Consider the following 12,453-nt stretch of genomic DNA (forward strand, 5'->3'; position numbering starts at 1 on the left):
TATTAATGTTTTCAGTGAGCTGTTCACTGTGACTCACAAAAATCTTTTCCTGATCTCTTCATTCTAGTGCCGCTAACCACTATGCCAGACAATTCCTTTACACCATGTTTCCAAAAATGGTTAGACTATCACCACCTTAGGTCTTGTGAAAATAAAGGTTAGAAGGTTCTGTTATAAATGAGGGGAAATCACTGCAGTCAGAGATGCATCACCTATGTGGCAGAAGAACTGGAACTAGAATACAGTATAGATGGTTTGTTTTGGGAAGTTAAAACTAAGATAAACCGCAAACCACATTTCCTCCTATTCTCTTCTGGGCTATGAATTTACATATGTCATTGTGTCAACCAAAAGTTGTACAATCTTTCTCTGAGTAAAGACGTTATTTTAAAATGATGAAGAAAGTTCTTGGTGACACTCTCATGAATTTCTAGAAAATACAACAACTTGTTTTTTTTTTAATTCGTTTTTGTAATTTTTGGAAAACCACTGCTGACATGTTTTGCTGTTTATTTTCACTGTATTTCAACTGACATTTTGATTAAAGCTGCTGTTTGTATTTTGCTGTTTTGAGCAGACTGGCAAATTTAAGATTTACTGAGTAGCTATAACAGCTTTTTAAAAAAATAGTCCAATTATATTATTGATCCACTGTATATCTACACAATAAGTAGGAGAGGTAACATTTATTTTTCATATTTGTACCTGTATGATATCAGATCCTGTGTTTTGAAATCACAGAAACCATCAGCATCCTTGTTGTATTAGAAAATTTTACTCATTTATGATGCCAGTTTGTTACTTATCAACATCCTAACTTGGGTGAAGTCATGTTTGGTTTGTTAATTAGCTCACATTGTGAGTTAGCAACAGGAAACAAGACTGTCGAAGAGTATATTTGCATGTCACGCTAAGCAAAAATTCTGAAGAAATTTGACATGTTGTGAAATGTGTTTTCTCTCTCTTGGTTAGCTCCTCCCACCAATAGGAGCTTGCTAAATCATTTGTGGAAACCTTTTCCATGGTTTGTTAGGCTAGAATAAGAATAATTGGGAACTGTGGCTTGTTTGTCTCTGACAACTTAGTTTTGGAATCCTTTCAGTTTCAGAAAACCTGGTCTTGGTTTAGGAGTAATTATTAAACAAACTGCCAATTGATACATTTGGGAAAGTTATCCAGGCCAGGTTAGTCTAAGAGAGACCATATATATCCATGTATAAAATGATCATAAAGTTTCATGTAAGCTGATAGCAATGGGCTGTGCAAACTGACCTGAGTTATGAGTAGATGGGTCATGATTATGAGCTACCTGAAAGGATTTCTATTATGCTGGCAGGAAAGAATCTTAATACACTTCTAGTAGAAACAAAGATTTGGTATGTATCACAAAATCAAGTATCTTTACAAACTTAGGATCTTTGTATGATAGTGATAGCTAAAAAATGATGGCACTTGTTCAGAAGCAGCTACATAACAATAAGAATTTTCTTTTAGACCCAATTAAACAGAGATTATATACCAAGATTCAAAAGGAAATTAAATGGAAAGACATTTCATAGGACAACAACTTGAAAAACAGTAGTTTAGCAAGATCATCCTAGTGATGGAAATGACAGGTAAATATCTTATACCTGTAGTCTCTAGTGATCTATATGTTAAAACTTACCGGGTAATTCTGGCAAGGTATCAGAGCAGTAACCTTAACCAGTACAGAATCAGAACAACACCTTCCAACTTGTGTGGATACATTCACAGTTTTAAGTCGTCAACAACAGAGAGCTGGTTTAGTTTTTGTTTGGATGACATTCATTCCCTGAATCCAAGGATGATCACCTATGAGCCACTTTAAGATAGCTTGGTTAAAAAACTTGCAAAATTCAAAACAAACCCATTGTCAGATGTCTGTGTCAATATCATGTAGTGGTCTAATTCACGCAGCCACAATCCAACCAATTTTACATTCCTTTTGAAAGGAGGTTACTGCTATGACAGCATAAACAAAAGGAACCAACCACTTGCCAGTTTTTCTGCCCTCAACATAATATTCAAGGTGAGGCATTGCCTCCTATGACTTGAAAGTGGTGGTTGCCAAACTCCAATTGGCATCAAGCACCAATTTACCTTTCTTCTAGCCGATAATGCTGTTGCTGCCTCCTTACAGAAATGTCTGGCCAGAAGTGAAGAGGAGGTGGTGATCAGAGATATCAGGGGATAGGATCTGAGCGATATTGCCCGAGTTACCCTTGTTAATGACCCAAAGCTGTCACCAGCTTTGATCATGGGAGTTTTTAGGAAAGTCTTTACCATGAAGACAAATTATTGCCAGTGATCAACGATCATGAATTCTCATGCTAACTCATTTCAGGTATTGTACTGGCCAATTACTGAAAAAAATTGGCTTCTGTATCGTTTATTGTTAGTGTTTTGGAAGTTCCCATCATATATATTTGGCCATGTGTGTATGCCACAGGTGGAATGATATTATAGCACCTGTTTTGATTAGGGAAAGGAGATGGACAGCATTTCAGCATGAGAGAAAATTTTGAAAGTGGTCATGAGGTTGAAGTTAATTACAGTGACCTGTCAGCAAGAGCAGAGAGCAAATACTGGAATAAAATAGAGAGGCAGAAGAAGGAGAGGAGGAAAAGATAAAATTGAAATGAGTGGAAGGCATAATAAAAGAGCAGTTGATGTGCATAATATCGTAGGGTCAAGAGTGATAGACTTACTCATTGGTATAAAGAAGAGAGTAATGCGGAGGTTCTCCAGATGTCCATGTTATGGAAAAAGCTGGCTGGACCATTTCCCTTGTGAATGCTATTTCACTTGGAACATATACCATCAGATATAGGATAGGCTTTAGAATAACACAATGTAGCTGTTGGTGTTATATGATATTTGTTTTGATTGCTAACATTAAGTCCCTAGATTGAGCAAAGATGAATGTTTCCTTTTTTCCTGGCTGTGAGTATATGTGTTATGTATTTTTAACTGTCCCTAGGCTTCAGGCTTGGGCATGCTAAAAAGCCATATCAATTACTACTACTACTACTACTACTACTACTACTACTATTATTATTCTGCCTTTTTCATATATATAACTCAGGGTGGCGAACATACATAATATTCTTCCTTCCTATTTTCCCCATAACAACAACCCTGTGAGGTGGGTTGTACTGAGAGAAAGTGACTGGCCCAAAGTTAGCCAGCTGGCTTTCACCCCTAAGGGAGACTTAGAACTCAGTGTCCTGGTTTCTAGGCCATCACCTTAACCATAACACCAGACTGACCCTCTCATAAGCTGCAAAGGGGTTTACTTGCTATTTAGAATTATTCTGGATACTCCCATTTATTTTAATATGAAAGAATAACATGATCTTCAAGACAGTTTTGCATCACAATTCATTTTTCTTTTCTTGATTTGTATATACAGCCACTTCCTCACCTGAAGCATTGGCAGATATGGACAAGTAGGACAGAATTATAAAAGGAGAAGTGTCACAAAAAGGAAGTCACAGAAATATGCTCTGATTCCTGCTGTGCAGTTTCATGGCAAAAAGAGATGTTATCATCACTAACAATTTATTTGTATTCCAGTTTTCAATGGTGAAATCACAGAGTGATTCATAGGAGTTTAGTTAATAAAGTACACTTGAAGATAATGTATAAAACACAATTTAAAATGACGTTACAAGAATTATGGCAGCTGTATAAAATTAAACAATCCAGTGATCCAGATAGCAGTCGAAAAATACATTTTATCCAAGATTAAATCTTGTCCATAACTGCAATCTGTAAACCAGCTTTTGCCGACCTAGTGCCCTCCATATAATCTGGACATCATCTCCTACATCTTTCCAGCAGTTGGCCAAACTGGCTGGTCATTATAGGGGGGAAAGTCTAGCACACCTAGAAGACACCAGGTCAGTGATTGATGTCCTAAACTCTGGGCTGTAAGGTACTTTCAGCAGCAGGCACAACCAGTGCAGTTGCCATTAGTCAAAGCTCTGAATAAACCATGCAAAGAAAGAAGACTCAGATCTTACAGGTCTCACAGCTAGGTAGCAAGAGTCAGGAACATGACCTTGACAGAAATATGCAAGAACTGATACCTAGGCAAAGGAGGCTGAAACATTTTTAAAGTTCAGAATAATGAGATAACATTCAGAATTGGCTCAAGCAGATGCCTCTCTAATTCACTGGAGTATAAGCAGGGGGAAAAAGTACAGCACAGTAAGACTTGCAAGACTCTGCTTTTATCTCAATAAAATTAGTTTTAGCTTTCCTCTGGAGTTGATTTCCTGGTCTGGACTACCTAGTGGGGCTGACATTAGGCATGATTAGGTAACTAGGCAGCCTGTAGATGTTTTGAATTTCAGTTACCATCAGTCCAGCCAAAGTGACCAGCAGTAAGGAAATGTGGGAACTATAATATTTCTGGACATCACAGAACTATCCTTACTCTATGTCAACAGTTACTATAATACTGTGGCAAGAATATCATGATGCTAGATTCCCATGTGCAAGAAACAAGTAACTGCTTACACATAGACACAGCAGTACTCATTATATAGCATGGTTGTGCAAGCTTTGGGGACTTCAGAGGTACAGCTAGAGCTCAATCTTCAGAATTTCTCAGCCCCCCCCCCCCAATAAAGATATACAGTGAAAATCCAGAAGTTTCTAATCTGCTTTCCTGGGAAATCATTAGTACCCCATTCCTCCCAGCGAAAATCCAACTGACAAGATCCTAATCTAATTGAATTTTTAGATTGGAGCTAACAGCCAACACCAAACACGGGCCAGGTGCCAGAAATAATGAAGGTTGATAAAGTACCTCTTTTCTTCCCTACTCCCTTACAGAATTCTCCTTTCCTTATGTGAGACTTGGTCTGCTGCACTAGAAGGCTCTAAACTTATCTTAGAGGTCAAAGTTCAATTAGGTGAGCAGGAAAGGACTCCTTCTTTGCTGAATCCAGCTGTTCCATTCTTTTGAGTAATAGGCTTATTTTTCCGCCATCTGGAAATGCTCATAGCACCAATTTATCTAATCTGAAAACAGCCTCCAATAAAGAGCACTATGAAACCATTTAAATCTTCCTGTACCCCAAACTGCCGAAGCCGAGATGAGAGAGCTGTTTATAATATGACATTGAGTTTCTTTGAGTTTTTTTTTAATATAAGTTTATTGAAAGTTTTAAAAACAAGAGTAAAAATTAATACAAACTAAAATAGAATAAGGAAAAAATAAAAAGGAAGAAATAAAGAGGAAGCTAAAGTGCAAAAATAAAAAAAATAAAAAAGGTAGAAGAAAAGTAGAAAAGAAAGGAAAAAGATATAAAGAAGTGGCTTCCGATCTTCTTTACAGCAGTTATAAGTACAATTGCAGATTTACCTCTTTCTCTAAAGTTACATCGTGACTGTCTTCTTTCTATAATCTATCCTAATCATCAAAACCATAAATCATAAGTTCATTTTTTTCTGTTTTATGCAAAAAGTCCATAAGGGGTTTCCAGTCAGCAATAAACATAAACATTGAATTTCTCTAATCAAGCAGGTTTCTTTGAGTTTCTGTACTCTGGTTAGTTTGCTTTTTCGTGTTAAAAGATTTGCGCATGGGTACTGCTTCAGTTCAAATGGAAAAACTAGAGCATTAAGTTTATTGTTGAATTGAGGGCAGCGTGCAGAAGGGAAAGGCAGAAGAGCTCAGAATTTATTATACTTGGGACTGCAGCCAAGCCCTGCGTGTGACATCATGGAAACTTGTGGTATCCTGTGTTATAGCAGCAAGAAATGCATACTTTGCTCACACAGCCTTGTTTTCCGAATAGATTTCAAGCTTCTAAAGAACTGAATTAGAGTGATGTAGTCATTGTTATTTGTTTTATTTCATTTTATTGTTATTTTTAAAGCAATATACAAAATTGGCACTCCAAAGATTTTAAAATACAGTTACGATATACTTCCACCCCACTCTTTTCTCTAAACTGTTTACAGGGAGTTGTAGTTAGGTCAGCTGAATATGTGAAGCCATGGGCATTCTGTCCAGGAAGGGCCAATCCACATACAGGAACTATTTCCTTTGTGCAAACCTGCCCCTTCCGGTGTGCATACAGAGAAGAGGTAGGGTGTAGGAGAAAGGGAAAGGGGACCTTTGCCAATTTCTCTCTGAGTAAGTGAGAACAGGATTCTAATGCAAACCCGTAGGTGCAGCTAGGGTTAGACCAGCTCAGATGCCCCACATGGTCACTCAGAGAATAGCTTCTTAGGCAAGTAGCAGCCATTAACCCTAGCAGAGCAGGCACAAGTGCACCTGGATCACCAAAGCGATTTGCTAGGCGAACACAAATTTATTTCTGTAGCCACGATGCTGCTGATTTAAGTGAGTTTAAGAGGTGAAATTGCACATGCTCAGAATATGTTTTTTTAATCTGTTTTGCTTTGTTTTGCTCTAATGCAGTGTTTCTCAACCGTGGCCACTTGAAGACGTGTGGACGTCAACTCCCGGAATTCCCCAGCCAGCACGGCTGGCTGGGGAATTCCGGGAATTGACGTCCACACGTCTTCAAGTGGCCAAGGTTGAGAAACACTGCTTTTATGTATCGGGAATGATATATTGATATAATTATACATTATATCATTAATGATACATATAGAGAGCCATTTTGGTGTAGTGGTTAAGGCATCAGGCTAGAAACCAGGGGATTGTGAGTTCTAGTCCCATCTTAGGGATAAAGCCAGCTGGGTGACTTTTGGCCAGTCACTCTCTCTCGGCCCTAGGAAGGAGGCAAAGGCAAACCACTTCTGAAAAACCTTACCAAGAAAACTGTAGGGACTTGTCCAGGCAGTCTCTGAGAATTGGACACAATTGAATGGATTAAAAAAAAAAATCAGGAATGTAGCCATGGTTGTAAAGCCCTGGAGAATGAAAAGAAATATTACCTGTATGTGTCATAACTGAAATAATACAGAAGGCTGTCTAAAGCCACTTCCACCTCCTGATAAGAACATTAAGTCCAGAGCCTTAATTAAATAAGTTCACACCTCTGCATCACCCTCATCCAGATTTCAAACAAGTCTTCTTAATCCTTTTCTCCTTGTCCTTGCAATCTTGCAACAAAAAATATTTAAATATTTTAAAAAATATTTAAGCCATTTTACATTTCTGCTTCTCTTACAAAAAGTAGCATTAAGGCAATCAATTAGTTGCTTAGATATTAATCTTGACAAAGAACTGTAAGCCTCTGTCTTTTTATGTACAGACTCTATTCCTTTTCTGTGAATATTACAGCAATGCAATTGTGATTTGGATTGCTTTCAAGGTTTGCCATTTGGAATACAGGCCATTGTTAGTGAGTGTCTTGTCCTTTATTGAGTCTTGGTGAAGAAAAGTATAAAAGAAAAATGTTTTTTTTGGATGGGTGAGGTATTATAGTCCTCTTGAATTGATGCAGAAGACCGATGATAAATATTTCCTCTACTGTAGCTGCTTATTGTTATTGCAACCTCTATAATACAATAAATGTGTTGTATCATATGAAGCTGTCATGTGCTAATACAATGAGCTGTTGGGTTCAATTTGTAAGGAAGACTGCAGTCTGATTTAGTTTCAAAATACAGTTGGATTGAGGCAGTTGGAAGAAAACTGTAATTCTCTGGATCTGAGAGTGCAGGAAAACTCCCAGATTATGGACGAGCCCTGCACGGGGAAGCACAACCTTGTGCAGAGTCAGAGGTGCAATATTTCTGGAATCAGAAGGCCAGTTTGTACTCAAAACCATTCTGAATTGTTGAGTCTGAGCCAGTTTGCTCCCCATCTAGACTGAACCAGCCTCCAGCATCAAGGCAGAATCTCAATCACATATCCTCTAAAGCCTGGAGTTGAGATGTAGAGCCGAATATCATTGACATGCCATGCTGATAGATGACTTCCCTCAGTAGTTTCATGTAGATGTTAAATAGAGATGAGAGAGTCAGCTCTTATGTACCCCACAACAGAAGCTCCTAGGTCTCAACCTCTTTCTCCCCCCTGCTAACATTTGGTACTGCCCACTCAGGAAGGAGGAGAACCACTGCAACACAGTACTGCCTATGCCCAACCTGCGCAGGAGGTCCAGAAGAATGCCATGATTGATGGTATTGAAGGCCACTGAGAGATGAAGCAGGAACAGGAGGATTGCATTTCCCCTGTCCTGGTCTCAACAAGATATCCATAAGAATAATCAATGTGAATCCCTTACCTGGGTGTCAGATAATCTATTTCCTCCATAGCCTTTACAACTGCAGGTCTACCACCCTCTCAATAACCTTCCCCTGAAAGGGAAAGTTGGAGAGCTTATTTAAAATTATCAGCTTGAATAATGATTTATTGAGGAGCGGTGCATCATTATCTCTTTAAAGGCAATGCTCCTCCTCTACTAAAGAAGCCTCCAGCAATCACTTTCACCAGCCAAGCGGGATAGGAACCCAGATTACAAGTGTGGAGGTGATATCACAAAGACCTCTGTCTACTTCTCCATGATGGCAATACAGTATTGCTTTCATCACACAGTTCATTAGGTGGAATTAGTTTAATCCTAGGATCTATAGAAGACTAAATCTAGTTCCTCAGGAGTTAGTAACTGAGTCACTTACTTGACTCCCTTTTGGTGTTCCCACAACACAGAACCCTTCCTCCAGTTACTTTATTAAGAAAGATGTAAGAAGAGAAACAAGTTCCTTCCTTCCAGAGAGGTAACCCCCCCCCATAAACATAGCACTTTTTTCAATTAAATTACTTGTTTGCTTCTGCAGTACAACACTGACTTTCTAGAAAACAAACCAGACATTCATAGTTAGGTACCATCCCAGAGCTAGAGCTGTCACCTGGTTTAATCCTCTTACGAATTTTCCTTCTGAATTCTCCTACTAGATTTTCTCTCAAAGAAGGCCGGGGGGGGGGGGGGATCAGCTTCTTCTACAGGACAATATAATATCAACCCTTCAGTAGTAAAGTATTTCTATTCCTTTTATACTTACACTACATGAAGAGACTGGAAAATGAAAGCAGGCTCCTAGAAGAAAGACATTTTACAAGAAGATGTACCATGATTTCAAAAGTTGCTGTCAGATCAGGGGCCCTTCAGCTCAGACTTCCCATTTAAAAAAAAATAAAAATAAAAACAGCTTTGAATTCTGTCCCCTTCCTTTCCTTAGGAGGCTCCTGAAAAAATATAATGGTCTCGGGTATAACTGCAGCTTTGCTCCAGACTTTTTTTTAAAATTTCTATTTCTATAGCTGCCCCTCTCACAACAGTGACTCTGGGTGGTGAACAAGGTTTAAAAATAAAACCGTATCAATAACTTAAGAACCAAGGGGGAAAAAAGGAAGCTGAGAATAAAATCTCATAATAATGTCAACCCAAGTGGGCATCACAAACTTACTGACCCCCATCCCTGAGCAAACAGCCAGATTTGCTGAGATGGAAGGTCAGCAAGGTCAGGACCAATCTGACTTCAGGAGACAGGCATGCTTCCTGGGTCCCACAAGATGACATTCTTTAATTGACAGGGCCTGAAGTATGTCTCTTGTATGTCTCTTGATAGGGTGGGTAGAGATCTCAAACTCTTCCTGAGAATCCAAAAGTTGGAAGGGGCCACTTAAGCTAGTGCCTAATGGGAGCAGCACCATGTCCTGGGAGGTGAATTTGAAATCCAAGATGGCAATAAAAACTGGGGGGGGGGTTGGGGAAGCTGGAGCATATGATCATATTTGATGACATGTTACACAAGCATACCATGAATACTCATGGATAAGCCCACCCGTAGATAAGCCAATCCTCAAATTTTTAACCAAAATACCATACATAATGTACCACCCCTGGATAAGCCATTCCTTGAAATTTTTGTATGTTTTAATTCTCATAATAGGCTTATCCGTGTGTGGTGAATTTTGCATGGTATTTTGGTTAAAAATTTGAGAGTTGGCTTATCCATGGATGGGCTTCTCCATGAGTATATACGGTATTTTTCCAGGTTTCTAGTTTGCTTCTGGCAGCTATAAACAGGAATGTACTTGTTATATAAATCAGAAGTTGTAAAGCATATGATTAAGTTTATAGATGATTACTGAAGTAGTGAGTTCTTATTGTAATTATGTTAACCATAAAGTGAGAAGATTTGGATAATCATCTTTTATTTGTCTGCTGGTGGGTTTTTATCTATGGGAAGTTATTTATTTTAGTTATTAAGTTATTTATAATTACTTTATATCTTAAAACCTGTATTTTACAAATTAATTTTAATATGCCTAACACATAAGTTAAACTTTAAAAATAACTGTCATGTGTATAAAAAAAGGTTGACTTTTTTCTCTGATAATGTAAATAATGTGTAATCATAATGTGGTGAAAGAAAGTGCCAACAGTATTAAAAATGCTTGAAATGTTTCTATTTTATTTATACAATATTGCACCATGAGACATGATGGAAACTTGCTCAGTGTTAAAAGTGTTTGAGTAGGGCAGTCAAAAACCCATTTCACTAGAAAGGTGTCAGCCCTATAGGGTGGACCAGACTAAGAAACCAATGCCGTATTATAGAACAGCTATAGTAACAGTCTGAATGGGCTTCCTCTTCCCTCCTCTTATGAGTTAGGAAGGGGCTTCTCTGAGACATTTTCTCAAGTTAGTTTCTTGGAATGGGCTTAAGCTGCATTGATCTGATCATTGCCTTGGTAGCGGCTCTTTCCTCTGTCCTTCAAGGTCATTCTCTGTGTCCTGTACAAAAGGGGCACTGCTGCAAAAAAAGATTGAAACCCCTCTGGTTTAGACCATCAAATCCAATCCTGATCAGTGCAGGAATTAAGAACCCCCAAGGCTGGCTGTTTAAAAGTTAAAGGAAAGAGAAAGAAAAGGAAAAGGATGGGTAGAGAAACAACAGAGAGAATGCTAGGAGGAGAAAAAAGGAGAGAGGAACTGTGACATGGATTTCTTGTGAGAATGTTAATGGCATTGTAAACCAGCATTAGGCAGCTGGTATACAATGCCATTAATGCCACCCTCAGCCTCCCTCTTTTGTGATCTAGATAGAATGCCCAGGAGCAAAGGAATCTACGATTTTAAAAGACTTTCAGGACCTGTCTGATCCCATGGCATCAGCTGTGTTCAAGAAATGAGCTGGTAAATATCTGTTCAGCTATGGTTTATTTGAAATGTCAGTTAAAAAAATAATAATGCTGGAGCTCTGTAAGATTCATGGGCAGTTTGATTCCCTGTTTGCAAAAACTTTCACCATGCTTCCCAGATTTTGGACTTCTGCTCTTTCAAGGCAAAAGGTGGCTTGATGCCTTTTCAGTTTTTGCTCATAGGAAGCACTGAGATTTGTTTGCAGATGATCTGAGTGTTTGTGTGTGTGTGTGTGCGCGCACATGCATGTGTGTGCGAGCAGTTGATTTCCTTTTTCATTTGCATGGAGTAGGTTTGAGCTGAGGATATTTTTGTTACTATAGGATCTGTAGAAGCTCAGCAAAGCAGTGGTTGAATTTGTTTGTTGTTAGAATTTAGACTTTAATCAACAATGCCACTTCAGTGGTCCTTAAAAATGTTGGAGTCGCCTCAACAGATTTGAACTAAAAGCGATTCATCCAAAAAGTGTATTTTATGTCTACTGGACTCTCCTAATAATGTGTTTGAAAGAATGGATATCATTTTCTTTGTTGGAGATGGGAAAAAACTGAGGAATCGCTGAAATTTATGATCTGGTCTTGCCAGCTGTTGGCATCTTTTTGGAAAAGCATTTTAGTATACATTGGATTTATGAGAATATCCCTAAATGTTAAAGATGTTAATGAATTATACTCCAAAACTTTGGAATCTTCCTTTGAGGAACTATTGGGGGGGGGGTTGCTAAAAGAATTTTATTCTGAGAAATTGGAAAAGTATTATTCCAGCTATTAAGGAGTGGCTTTTGGAAATGTGTAACTTATCCATTTTAGAAAAGGCAATATTTTCAGCTGATCAGAAAATGAAGCAATATGTTCTTTTTTGGAATAGATGTTATGATGTTTTAACACAGCAGAGTAGTATTTTAGGTAATTTTAATTTTTTTTTCTGTTGGATAACAATATACTATTTTAAAGTATTTTGTGTAAAACTGATTTCTAGATGTACTGGTAAGTTTTTTTTATTATTGTGTTTTATTCTTTCTCTTCTATTTCTTAGTTCTTTTTAGGGGGCTTATGTCTTTTATTAACTATCTTTAGCATTTTCTTGTTATTTTTCATTGTTTATTTTTTGTATTTTTGTAAACTTGGCATAAAACACAATAAAATTGGAAAGAAAAATAGAATTTTGAGGTCAGAAGGTTTGAGGACTATCATGGATCATCTTCAAACTGTTTTTGCAAGATTAGGGAGTACTGTTTAAGTGGTGGTATGAAATCCGTGACATTCGCAAATAATCATAAATTTAAGGA

The 12,453-nt window shown here is 37.9% G+C and overlaps 1 protein-coding gene across 2 annotated transcripts in view; it reads left to right on the forward strand.

The window, feature by feature from the left end:
- The window catches only part of INPP5A (inositol polyphosphate-5-phosphatase A), a 323,622-nt gene that overhangs the window by 66,549 nt on the left and 244,620 nt on the right, over positions 1-12,453 (forward strand). The window lies entirely within an intron of this gene.

Source organism: Python bivittatus, unplaced genomic scaffold (assembly GCF_059951505.1).
Source record: "Python bivittatus isolate LINGU-HERP-01145 unplaced genomic scaffold, Pbiv_v1 ctg000980_np1212, whole genome shotgun sequence".
In the NCBI taxonomy this organism is placed as follows: Eukaryota; Metazoa; Chordata; class Lepidosauria; order Squamata; family Pythonidae; genus Python; species Python bivittatus.